Raw genomic sequence first — 13,656 nt, 5'->3', positions numbered from 1 at the left:
AAGTGCATTTTTATCGTACACCATCGCCATTCTCTGCAACCATACTCCTCTCCATTGCCATGTCTCTCTTCCCAAGATGAGAGTTTGATATGTAAGTTAAATTTCTTTGTATTTCACCTTTCTGTTGCCACAATTTTAAATAGTCATAATGTTTGATCCGTCTCTTTGCAGATTTAATGAGACATATCCTTCTCCTTAGATTTTGTAACACATCTGTCATGCACAGTCATTCTTTCCCATTCATCACATAAAACCTCCGTGTGTGAACCGTATTTTTCACACATTACATACCTTGCCGACCCGATTGGCCGGTTTACTGAATCAACCCAAACCGAGGTTGATCGTCCCCTACCCGAACAACTGGCCCCCATACCTGCAGGTGTTGCTTTCACTACCTCTGACCTTCAAATCAGGGTCTTCAGCGAACCCTTACAAAACCAAGATGTCCGGTGTAGGCCGACGGTGGCAGTTTACCGAGTACTCCACTCACTTGCCCACGCCGACCAATACGCCCACACACTGCCTTAGCGCTGGCGTACTCGACCCAGGGCCCCTGCGACCTGAACCGCTATTTACTGGAACATGCGAGTGTGATCCGAAGAGCACTTAACCCTTTCCAGTAACTATTGGTTGCTGGATAGTTCCTGAGTGACCAGCGAACCTCCCTTAAAATAAAAAAAATTACACAAATCACGTTAGAGTGTACAAATAGCGTTTATGACCCCTTTCGTACGCAAATGGTACTGGTCAGGTTACTAACTAATGCACACAATTACGTGCGGTACAATCGTTCTGCACATAAGCAACTAATCTTATGTGCGGAGCGACCAGTGGAATCGAAAATTGCGGCTGCGAATTCCTTCAGCCAGAGCTTCAATGGCCTATATGGGTTCCGCACCAACCCTTCCTGGTGTTGTGCTACTTCTCTCTATAGCGGACTTCCTCGTCTGCTGTACCTAGACCTCCTGGTCTGTCTGGACCTCCTGGTCTGTCTGGACCTCCTGGTCTGTGCTACAATAGACCTCCTGGTCTGCTATACTCTAATGCTCTTATTTCAATATTTAACAAGGGATGCCTCCCAAGCCACCATGCACGTCACTTACATGTATGTACATCACGAGAACTCGACTTTCCTGTGGTTCAACCTCAAAAAAATTGTAGAAACTTATATATATACACTCACTCACCACATGTACACTTTAATTGTTATTTCTGCGCAGAAATTCCTTTCATTCAGTAATAGTCTAGACCAGATGAGTCACAAATTGGAGAAGGATCTATTAGCTTAAAATTTTGGACACTAAAATTGACTTGCGCTATTAATCACGTTGCTTCCTTTTCACCTATTTAAAATAATACTATTGTGTGATTTGTATTATGTGGGCGTACCCAGACGCTCCGTTGCATCGGCCCTCGCGTCGCGTACGCTCTGTCCTTGTAAGGACACGTGTACACAGACCAAGTACGTTCACAGTAACACACTACACGTTTATCAATGTGAATGATCTTTAACTGTAATCATTCACTATACACCACCCAAATCTCCCTTGTATTCTTAGGCGAGACTGTGTGCGTGCTTTTTTTACAATTATACCCTTAAATATTACTTTTTATCTTTTTAACTACCAATAGCAACAAATCTTTCTTAGCACGTTATCAATGCAAATGGCAAACAGGAAGGTGAGATGTGAAAATTACACAAATGAACATGCAATTCTAAATTTAATCTAATAACATACATTTATGTAAGCACACGCATATAGATATTACATATAAGTACCAATCACTATTACTTATGATTGACTATGATATAGATTAAATAAATGCATAAATAAATAAAAAAAACTCATTAAATGATGATTTCTTTTTGACAATGGATGGCTGATTTATTTCCTGTGTCAACTGAAAATCAGCCGCTTAGGGGGAAAAAATAAAAAATTGACCTTCCCAAAATGGCCGCTGCTCCTCCCCCTTTCACCTCCCATGAGGTTTACACAAAATGGTGGACAGACCATGCGGCCTCTCCTGCCATAAAGAAAATCACCATGCAAGCTCCCAAAGTAACTTAGGCCTTTGTTAAAAAAAAACACTATATCAAGGCTATGCAGCAACTTTTAAATGTACTTTTAAACCTACTTAAACAGATAAACAATCTAATCTTAATCAAACACGATATGATCCATTTGAACCTTGTTTTGCGACAATAAAAATACATTTTAGCATCTTAAATATTATGAGAAACGCCTTGTCCCTTAAAATTTCCTATCAGCGTCTTACTGATACCACAATACATTAACGTGGATGTTTTTTTTTTTTTTTCAGCATTTTGCGATGCGTCCATCATTAGCCAGTCAATTACAGCCACGTTTGTAATGTACAGTGCATCATTAAGAACGTGATATCCCGTGAGAGCCCCCAATTGACAAAGCCTATATATTTATCCTATTTAAAACACTTTAAAAGGTTAAGAGACACAGTACGCAATTGGCGCAAAAGGTACCGCAAGGGTACGCCCTTAACTATACCTTAAGGAATGTACTTATACTGTAAACATTTGTGCAGTGATAATGTGTAGATGTAATGCAGTGTAACCTTGTTAGCTTAAAAGCTGTATGAGCGACTATGATGCTCTGAGAACCTTTGTGCAATATAATAATCAATCAAATACCGGTCTTAGGATCTAACACCTTAAATGAACGTTCTATTGCAAAAGAATAAACAAATACAAGTTATACACTACCAAAATAACATAGAATACCTAACCGAATTTCTACACATAAAATACAATAAAAGGCACAAGTACTTTTAAGGGGAAGGAGAGAGAGAATGGCTTATAACATTAAATAAGAGACAATATGGTTGCAGAGAAACCTACACATGTGAGAAACAATCGCTGCGCAGTTAGTCAATGCTGAGAATCTTTGTGGAGAGAATACTTGAGCTTACCCATACTGGCTGTCCCTATATACACAACACCCAGCAACAACACAATGGTACCGCATGGGACAGAAGCTAGACTCCATTTTGGGAAAACTCCCATGATTCCAAAGACTGCAACACATGGTTCAAAGGGGGAGGAGAAAACACCCAGCAGCAGCCATCTTCTACAAACCAACTAATTATATTCCACATTCCAATCCAACTAATTATAATCCACATTCCAATCCAACTTCCTAGAACCATCTTATTCAATTTCACATTCCAAACAACTCAGTATCTCAATAACCAGAGCATATGGTATGCTGGCTATGCTATATGAATCATCACAAGACCAGATCACAATGTAACCACACATCCCAGCATGCCATTGCTACAAAACCCATATTCACAAGTAACTGCATGGCGGTATTCATGATTGACAAGGTATATTATAACAAACCAGCACAATCTATTTTAAATCACCATAGGCAAACAAATACCACAAATGCTATGCTACAGGTTGTCTAATGTCCCAGCTACCATCACAGATTCCCAAACAAGTTACAATATCCTAGTTAAACCAGCACCATTGACCTTAAAGCCATCTGTCTATATTTCCTTATCTAGCCATGTGAATTCAATACTTAGCCTTTCGCTTGGAGGTCAGTCCTGGGGATGAATCAGCCATGCTGCTGGGTGCTAGCTTAGTTCTGAGTGTAGCTACAGTACATCTGTCCTCTGAGATCACAAGCAACTGAACCCTTACCTCTTCTCTAGCCAGGAACTACTTTCCTGTTTGACTAGTTCCAGGGGGAGGGGTCTCTCCTGCACAATTCAGTTACTATTCTCTTATGCATATGCTGATCAGGTTCAGCCCTGAAAACTGCCAAAAGGGTTGGCTTGAGTTCCCTGTTCATTGTATCATTTATTGTTCTAACAAAGTGATTTTTAGCTTTTATACATATAATCATATCTATCCGCTGCAATGTCCCACAACTTCACAACAAGTATCAAATTAATCTACACACCAATCTGCTTGTTTCAATAGTAAACATGACGGGTTTATCTGGTTCGGTTCAAATAATACACATTCATGACATTAATTCATTAGCTAATTTTAAATCTCCATGATGTCTGGTGCTTGATATTATTATAATTATGTACTGTATGAAATAAGTGTCAAATCCATCTCTGTGCCATGTCCGTGTAAATGCGTGTGTTACCATATATTGCTGTGCTCGCTGCGCATATCTGCAAGTATAGCGACTTAAATGTGTGCAGTTTGTATGTTCTCTCTATGTAATATTTTTGACTTTGACAGTGGCTTTTTTTTATACTAGTAGTTTAGCAGTCTGCTGACAGTGTCCGCCAGGTCCATTATACTGTATATAGCAGTACGGTAGGCCACTGCTGTACCTACCTCTGTGTCGTCACTCGTCACCCATTAAGTATACTATCCATCCATCTACATTGTATACCTGTGGTGGCTTTTTTTTTTATACTAGTAGTTTAGCAGTCTGCTGACAGTGTCCACCAGGTCCATTATACTGTATATAGCAGTACGGTAGGCCACTGCTGTACCTACCTCTGTATCGTCACTCGTCATCCATAAAGTATACTATCCATCCATCTACATTGTATACCTGTGGTGGCTTTTTTTTTATGCTAGTAGTTTAGCAGTCTGCTGACAGTGTCCACCAGGTCCATTATACTGTATATAGCAGTACGGTAGGCCACTGCTGTACCTACCTCTGTGTCGTCACTCGTCATTCATTAAGTATACTATCCATCCATCTACATTGTATACCTGTGGTGGCTTTTTTTTTATACTAGTAGTTTAGCAGTCTGCTGACAGTGTCCACCAGGTCCATTATACTGTATATAGCAGTACGGGAGGCCACTGCTGTACCTACCTCTGTGTCGTCACTCGTCATCCATTAAGTATACTATCCATCCATCTACATTGTATACCTGTGGTGGCTTTTTTTATACTAGTAGTTTAGCAGTCTGCTGACAGTGTCCACCAGGTCCATTATACTGTATATAGCAGTACGGTAGGCCACTGCTGTACCTACCTCTGTGTCGTCACTCGTCATCCATTAAGTATACTATCCATCCATCTACATTGTATACCTGTGGTGGCTTTTTTTTTTTATACTAGTAGTTTAGCAGTCTGATGACAGTGTCCACCAGGTCCATTATACTGTATATAGCAGTACGGTAGGCCACTGCTGTACCTACCTCTGTGTCGTCACTCGTCATCCATTAAGTATACTATCCATCCATCTACATTGTATACCTGTGGTGGCTTTTTTTTTTATACTAGTAGTTTAGCAGTCTGCTGACAGTGTCCACCAGGTCCATTATACTGTATATAGCAGTACGGTAGGCCACTGCTGTACCTACCTCTGTGTCGTCACTCGTCATCCATTAAGTATACTATCCATCCATCTACATTGTATACCTGTGGTGGCTTTTTTTTATACTAGTAGTTTAGCAGTCTGCTGACAGTGTCCACCAGGTACATTATACTGTATATAGCAGTACGGTAGGCCACTGCTGTACCTACCTCTGTGTCGTCACTCGCCATCCATTAAGTATACTATCCATCCATCTACATTGTATACCTGTGGTGGTTTTTTTTTAATACTAGTAGTTTAGCAGTCTGCTGACAGTGTCCACCAGGTCCATTATACTGTATATAGCAGTACGGTAGGCCACTGCTGTACCTACCTCTGTGTCGTCACTCGTCATCCATTAAGTATACTATCCATCCATCTACATTGTATACCTGTGGTGGCTTTTTTTTATACTAGAAGTTTAGCAGTCTGCTGACAGTGTCCACCAGGTCCATTATACTGTATATAGCAGAACGGTAGGCCACTGCTGTACCTACCTCTGTGTAGTCACTCGTCATCCATTAAGTATACTATCCATCCATCTACATTGTATACCTGTGGTGCCTTTTAGTTGTGCGCATTAAAATATGGAGAACAAAAATGTGGAGGTTAAAAAAATAGGGAAAGATAAAGATCCACTTCCACCTTGTGCTGAAGCTGCTGCCACTAGTCATGGCCGAGACGATGAAATGCCATCAACGTCGTCTGCCAAGGCCGATGCCCAATGTCATAGTACAGAGCATGTAAAATCCAAAACACAAAAGATCAGTAAAATGCCTCAATAATCAAAATTAAAAGCGTCTGAGGAGAAGCGTAAACTTGCCAATATGCCATTTACGACACGGAGTGGCAAGGAACGGCTGAGGCCCTGGCCTATGTTCATGGCTAGTGGTTCAGCTTCACATGAGGATGGAAGCACTCATCCTCTCGCTAGAAAAAAGAAAAGACTTAAGCTGGCAAAAGCACAGCAAAGAACTGTGCGTTCTTCGAAATCACAAATCCCCAAGGAGAGTCCAATTGTGTCGGTTGCGATGCCTGACCTTCCCAACACTGGACGGGAAGAGCTTGCGCCTTCCACCATTTGCACGCCCCCTGCAAGTGCTGGACGGAGCACCCGCAGTCCAGTTCCTGATAGTCAAATTGAAGATGTCACTGTTGAAGTACACCAGGATGAGGATATGGGTGTTGCTGGCGCTGGGGAGGAAATTGACAAGGAGGATTCTGATGGTGAGGTGGTTTGTTTAAGTCAGGCACCCGGGGAGACACCTGTTGTCCGTGGGAGGAATATGGCCCTTGACATGCCTGGTCAAAATACAAAAAAAAATCAGCTCTTCGGTGTGGAATTATTTCAACACAAATGCGGACAACAGGTGTCAAGCCGTGTGTTGCCTTTGTCAAGCTGTAATAAGTAGGGGTAATGACGTTAACCACCTCGGAACATCCTCCCTTATACGTCACCTGCAGCGCATTCATCATAAGTCAGTGACAAGTTCAAAAACTTTGGGTGACAGCAGAAGCAGTCCACTGACCACTAAATCCCTTCCTCTTGTAACCAAGCTCCTGCAAACCACACCACCAACTCCCTCAGTGTCAATTTCTTCCTTACCCAGGAAAGCCAATAGTCCTGCAGGCCATGTCACTGGCAAGTCTGATGAGTCCTCTCCTGCCAGGGATTCCTCCGATGCATCCTTGAGTGTAACGCCTACTGCTGCTGGCGCTGCTGTTGTTGCTGCTGGGAGTCGTTTGTCTTCCCAGAGGGGAAGTCGGAAGACCACTTGTACTGCTTCCAGTAAGCAATTGACTGTCCAACAGTCCTTTGCGAGGAAGATGAAATATCACAGCAGTCATCCTGCTGCAAAGCGAATAACTGAGGCCTTGGCAGCCTGGGCGGTAAGAAACGTGGTTCCGGTATCCATCGTTAATTCAGAGCCAACTAGAGACTTGATTGATGTACTGTGTCCCCGGTACCAAATACCATCTAGGTTCCATTTCTCTAGGCAGGCGATACCGAAAATGTACACAGACCTCAGAAAAAGACTCACCAGTGTCCTAAAAAATGCAGTTGTACCCAATGTCCACTAAACCACGGACATGTGGACAAGTGGAGCAGGGCAGACTCAGGACTTTATGACTGTGACAGCCCACTGGGTAGATGTATTGCCTCCCGCAGCAAGAACAGCAGCGGCGGCACCAGTAGCAGCATCTCGCAAATGCCAACTCGTTCCTAGGCAGGCTACGCTTTGTATCACCGCTTTCCAGAATACGCACACAGCTGAAAACCTCTTACGGCAACTGAGGAAGATCATCGCAGAATGGCTTACCCCAATTGGACTCTCCTGGAGATTTGTGACATCGGACAACGCCAGCAATATTGTGCGTGCATTACATCTGGGCAAATTCCAGCACATCCCATGTTTTGCACATACCTTGAATTTGGTGGTGCAGAATTATTTAAAAAAACGACAGGGGCGTGCAAAAGATGCTGTCGGTGGCCCGAAGAATTGCGGGCCACTTTCGGCGTTCAGGCACCGCGTACAGAAGACTGGAGCACCACCAAAAATACCTGAACCTGCCCTGCCATCATCTGAAGCAAGAGGTGGTATTGAGGTGGAATTCAACCCTCTATATGCTTCAGAGGATGGAGGAGCAGCAAAAGGCCATTCAAGCCTATACATCTGGCCACAATATAGGCAAAGGAGGTGGAATGCACCTGTCTCAAGCGCAGTGGAGAATGATTTCAACGTTGTGCAAGGTTCTGCAACCCTTTGAACTTGCCACACGTGAAGTCAGTTCAGACACTGCCAGCCTGAGTCAGGTCATTCCCCTCATCAGGCTTTTGCAGAAGAAGCTGGAGACATTGAAGGAGGAGCTAAAACAGAGCGATTCCGCTAGGCATGTGGGACTTGTGGATGGAGCCCTTCATTCGCTTAACCAGGATTCACGGGTGGTCAATCTGTTGAAATCAGAGCACTACATTTTGGCCACCGTGCTCGATCCTAGATTTAAAACCTACGTTGTATCTCTCTTTCCGGCAGACACAAGTCTGCAGGGGTTCAAAGACCTGCTGGTGAGAAAATTGTCAAGTCAAGCGGAACCTGACCCGTCAACAGCTCCTCCTTCACATTCTCCCGCAACTGGGGGTGCGAGGAAAAGGCTAAGAATTCCGAGCCCACCCGCTGGCGGTGAAGCAGGGCAGTCTGGAGCGAGTGCTGACATCTGCTCCGGACTGAAGGACCTGCCAACGATTACTGACATGTCGTCTACTGTCACTGCATATGATTCTCTCACCATTGAAAGAATGGTGGAGGATTATATGAGTGACCGCATCCAAGTAGGCACGTCAGACAGTACGTACGTATACTGGCAAAAGAGGCAATTTGGAGGCCCTTGCAGAAACTGGCTTTATTCTACCTAAGTTGCCCTCCCTCCAGTGTGTACTCCGAAAGAGTGTTTAGTGCAGCCGCTCACCTTGTCAGCAATCGGCGTATGAGGTTACTTCCAGAAAATGTGGAGAAGATGATGTTCATTAAAATGAATTATAATCAATCCGTGGAGACATTCACCAGCAGCAATTGCCTCCAGAAAGTACACGGGGACCTGAGATGGTGGATTCCAGTGGGGACGAATTAATAATCTGTGAGGAGGGGGATGTACACAGTGAAAGGGGTGATGAATCGGACGATGATGATGAGGTGGACATCTTGCCTCTGTAGAGCCAGTTTGTGCAAGGAGAGATTGATTGCTTCTTTTTTGGTGGGGGCCCAAACCAACCAGTCATTTCAGTCACAGTCGTGTGGCAGACCCTGACGCTGAAATGATGGGTTCGTTAAAGTGTGCATGTCCGGTTTATACAACATAAGGGAGGGTGGGAGGGCCCAAGGACAATTCCATCTTGCACCTCTTTTTTCTTTCATTTTTCTTTGCATCATGTGCTGTTTGGGGAGTATTTTTTTGAAGGGCCATCCTGCCTGACACTGCAGTGTCACTCCTAGATGGGCCAGGTGTTTGTGTCGGCCACTTGGGTCGCTGAGCTTAGTCACACAGCTACCTCATTGCGCCTCTTTTTTTCTTTGCATCATGTGCTGTTTGGGTACTATTTTTTTCAAGTGCCATCCTGTCTGACACTGCAGTGCCACTCCTAGATGGGCCAGGTGTTTGTGTCGGCCACTAGGGTCGCTTAGCTTAGTCACACAGCTACCTCATTGCGCCTCTTTTTTTCTTTGCATCATGTGCTGTTTGGGGACTATTTTTTTCAAGTGCCATCCTGCCTGACACTGCAGTGCCACTCCTAGATGGGCCAGGTGTTTGTGTCGGCCACTAGGTTCGCTTAGCTTAGTCACACAGCTACCTCATTGCACCTCTTTTTTTCTTTGCATCATGTGCTGTTTGGGGACTATTTTTTTCAAGTGCCATCCTGTCTGACACTGCAGTGCCACTCCTAGATGGGCCAGGTGTTTGTGTCGGCCACTAGGGTCGCTTAGCTTAGTCACACAGCTACCTCATTGCGCCTCTTTTTTTCTTTGCATCATGTGCTGTTTGGGGACTATTTTTTTCAAGTGCCATCCTGTCTGACACTGCAGTGCCACTCCTAGATGGGCCAGGTGTTTGTGTCGGCCACTTGGGTCGCTGAGCTTAGTCACACAGCTACCTCATTGCGCCTCTTTTTTTCTTTGCATCATGTGCTGTTTGGGGACTATTTTTTTCAAGTGCCATCCTGTCTGACACTGCAGTGCCACTCCTAGATGGGCCAGGTGTTTGTCTCGGCCACTAGGGTCGCTTAGCTTAGTCACACAGCTACCTCATTGCGCCTCTTTTTTTCTTTGCATCATGTGCTGTTTGGGGACTATTTTTTTCAAGTGCCATCCTGTCTGACACTGCATTGCCACTCCTAGATGGGCCAGGTGTTTGTGTCGGCCACTTGGGTCGCTGAGCTTAGTCACACAGCTACCTCATTGCGCCTCTTTTTTCTTTGCATCATGTGCTGTTTGGGGACTATTTTTTTCAAGTGCCATCCTGTCTGACACTGCAGTGCCACTCCTAGATGGGCCAGGTGTTCCTGTCGGCCACTAGGGTCGCTTAGCTTAGTCACACTGCTACCTCATTGCGCCTCTTTTTTTCTTTGCATCATGTGCTGTTTGGGGACTATTTTTTTCAAGTGCCATCCTGTCTGACACTGCAGTGCCACTCCTAGATGGGCCAGGTGTTTGTGTCGGCCACTAGGGTCGCTTAGCTTAGTCACACTGCTACCTCATTGCGCCTCTTTTTTTCTTTGCATCATGTGCTGTTTGGGGACTATTTTTTTCAAGTGCCATCCTGCCTGACACTGCAGTGCCACTCCTAGATGGGCCAGGTGTTTGTGTCGGCCACTTGTGTCGCTTAGCTTAGCCATCCAGCGACCTCGGTGCAAATTTTAGGACTAAAAATAATATTGTGAGGTGTGAGGTGTTCAGAATAGACTGAAAATGAGTGGAAATTATGGTTATTGAGGTTAATAATACTATGGGATCAAAATGACCCCCAAATTCTATGATTTAAGCTGTTTTTTAGTGTTTTTTGAAAAAAACACCCGAATCCAAAACACACCCGAATCCGACAAAAAATTTCCGGTGAGGTTTTGCCAAAACACGTCCGAACCCAAAACACGGCCGCGGAACCGAACCCAAAACCAAAATACAAAACCCGAAAAATTTCCGGTGCACATCACTAATATAAAGTTCATAATATCTGAATTGCTATGTGTGAGTTGACAAACAAACTCCATAGTTTATACAAAAGATGTAAACATCTTGAAGTATTTCTTTATTGGAGTGAAGCAGTGATGTTTTATCTGTGTTGGACTAGGACATGAAGGGCCCACTGGGGGAATGCAATGGTAGCGACCTATGTTTAGGGGTGTGGTCAGTCTCCAGAGGGGGTGTGACCAGCCACCACATTAATTAGCATGGGCTAGGCCTCTTGATAAATATGTATAGTAAATACTGCTAGTGCATGCATGATAATGTACAGTACCAGATTAATAACTGCAATGCACTGTAGAAAATACAACATAGGTGGTCATTCCGAGTTGTTCGCTCGCAAGCTGCTTTTAGCAGCTTTGCACACGCTAAGCCGCCGCCTACTGGGAGTGAATCTTAGCTTATCAAAATTGCGAACGAAAGATTAACAATATTGCGATAAGACATCTCTGTGCAGTTTCTGAGTAACTCAAGACTTACTCGGCATCTGCGATCAGTTCAGTGCTTGTCGTTCCTGGTTTGACGTCACAAACACACCCAGCGTTCGCCCAGACACTCCCCCGTTTCACCAGTCACTCCCGCGTTTTTCCCAGAAACGGTAGCGTTTTTTTACACACACCCATAAAACGGCCTGTTTCCGCCCAGAAACACCCACTTCCTGTCAATCACATTACGATCACCAGAACGAGGAAAAAACCGTGAGTAAAATTCCTAAATGCATAGCAAATTTACTTGGCGCAGTCGCAGTGCGGACATTGCGCATGCGCACTAAGCGGAAAATCGCTGCGATGCGAAGAAATTTACCGAGCGAACAACTCGGAATGACCCCCAAAGTTCTGTGCAATATAATGTAACATGGGGGTCATTCTGAGTTGTTCGCTCGGTAAATTTCTTCGCATCGCAGCGATTTTCCGCTTAGTGCGCATGCGCAATGTCCGCACTGCGACTGCGCCAAGTAAATTTGCTATGCAGTTAGGAATTTTACTCACGGTTTTTTCTTCGTTCTGGTGATCGTAATGTGATTGACAGGAAGTGGGTGTTTCTGGGCGGAAACTGGCCATTTTATGGGTGTGTGTGTAAAAATGCTACCGTTTCTGGGAAAAACGCGGGAGTGGCTGGAGAAACGGAGGAGTGTCTGGGCGAACGCTGGGTGTGTTTGTGACGTCAAACCAGGAACGACAAGCACTGAACTGATCGCAGATGCCGAGTAAGTCTCGAGTTACTCAGAAACTGCACAGAGATGTCTTATCGCAATATTGCGAATCTTTCGTTCGCTATTTTGATAAGCTAAGATTCACTCCCAGTAGGCGGCGGCTTAGCGTGTGCAAAGCTGCTAAAAGCAGCTTGCGAGCGAACAACTCGGAATGACCACCCATATGTATAATGTTCAATTCAAGTGCACAGTCTGAAACCTGATCCCTAGAGTAGAAGGTGGGCCGGGGGTATTCACCTCTACCTCTATGGGCCAGTCCAACATGGTGTTTTATTGTATTCACCAATGGGGGAATTTAAATATAGATTTGGTAAATACAGCTTTTATTTGTGTATTTTCGCATTACCTGCAGTTGGCACAATGTTTTGCATGTGGTAAGAGTGAGCAGCTCTGCATATATTTGAATATACTGTACACCGTAATTGCTTTTTTCTGAACTCAAGTTTAATTTTCTCAGTTAATTTTCCCAATGTATCCCAGTAAATGTTCTGAATCTAAAGTTTTGGGGGAGCTAATAATTCTTGTTGAGTCTTCTAAGTGCCCAACTGTGCTTTGTAATAATCTTATATTAAGTGGAGATGAACATGGTTGGACAACTATTAAGATGACAGAATGGGTTATCATACCCTCCAACATTTTACACAGAAAAATCGGTACAAATTAGGAACTTTTCCTATACTTTCAATGGAAGCTTAGAGAGCCAAAAATCGGTACAGACCATAAAAAAAGGTACTGTACCTGCCAATAAGGTACAGTTGGAGGGTATGGGATATACATTATATATTCATTGGGTATTACCTATTTCTTATAAAGGCTTAACCATACTCAGTATTCTCTGGTTAATACTTAATATGAAACCTGATTGTCTATTTATTTTATATTTGTGTTCTTTGGTTGGTTTCCCACCCCCCTCCTAAAAGATGTGAAAGAATCTCAAAGAAAGGAGGAGAAAAAGAAGTTAAAAGAGTATACTGTACTAGTAGATATAAAGGGAAAACATAAGAGTAGGGGTAAGGAAGAGAAAATAGGAAACAAAAAGAAAAAAGAAAAGGGGAAGAGGGGAAAGGAAAAATTAAAGAGAAAAGAAAGGAAAACGGAAATTATACTCATATTTTAATCTAACCCACTCACTTTTATAGTAATTGGTATGACGTTTTGACACATTACTTAATAGAATTTTTTTCAATTTTAGGAGCCGATTTATCACCATCAGCATCCAAGGACGCGAATGGCATGTGATAAAATCGACCCAATCCGCACTGCGATAATTGATTACATCACGCCCTTTTTCAAATTTTTTCAGTAAAAATAAGGTTAATAAATAGGCCCCTATATCTCTCATTTGGCACCATATACTCCCAGCACCAAACTGTCATGCCTCCAGGTTACA

Source organism: Pseudophryne corroboree, chromosome 6 (genome assembly GCF_028390025.1).
Source record: "Pseudophryne corroboree isolate aPseCor3 chromosome 6, aPseCor3.hap2, whole genome shotgun sequence".
NCBI classification, from domain to species: domain Eukaryota; kingdom Metazoa; phylum Chordata; class Amphibia; order Anura; family Myobatrachidae; genus Pseudophryne; species Pseudophryne corroboree.
Note: the sequence above shows the minus strand (reverse complement) of the source record.